Source organism: Calidris pugnax, unplaced genomic scaffold, assembly GCF_001431845.1.
Source record: "Calidris pugnax isolate Ruff unplaced genomic scaffold, ASM143184v1 scaffold540, whole genome shotgun sequence".
NCBI lineage: Eukaryota > Metazoa > Chordata > Aves > Charadriiformes > Scolopacidae > Calidris > Calidris pugnax.
Window position 1 is genome coordinate 126,418 of NW_015091579.1, and position 294 is coordinate 126,711.

Here is a 294-nt window from a genome sequence, read left to right on the forward strand (position 1 = left end):
CCACAACCTTCTGTGCCCGGGGGTCTCATCGCTGCCCAGGCAGAAATCCTGGCTGGAAACCCATCACCTCCGGGATGAATTGTTCAGAAAAGGCTCCAAAAATGCCATTTTTTCACCACAGTTTATACAAAAAACCAAAAATATCAAAAATTTTCATTCTCCCCAACGCCCTCCTCTTTCCCTTTCCACGAGAAAAGGCGTAAATAAGAAAATACGGTGAATATATCATAAAAAAAAAAAAAAAAAAGCCTTTCTTATATAATGCCCCAAACCCCCCCTGCGATTTTTCGAATC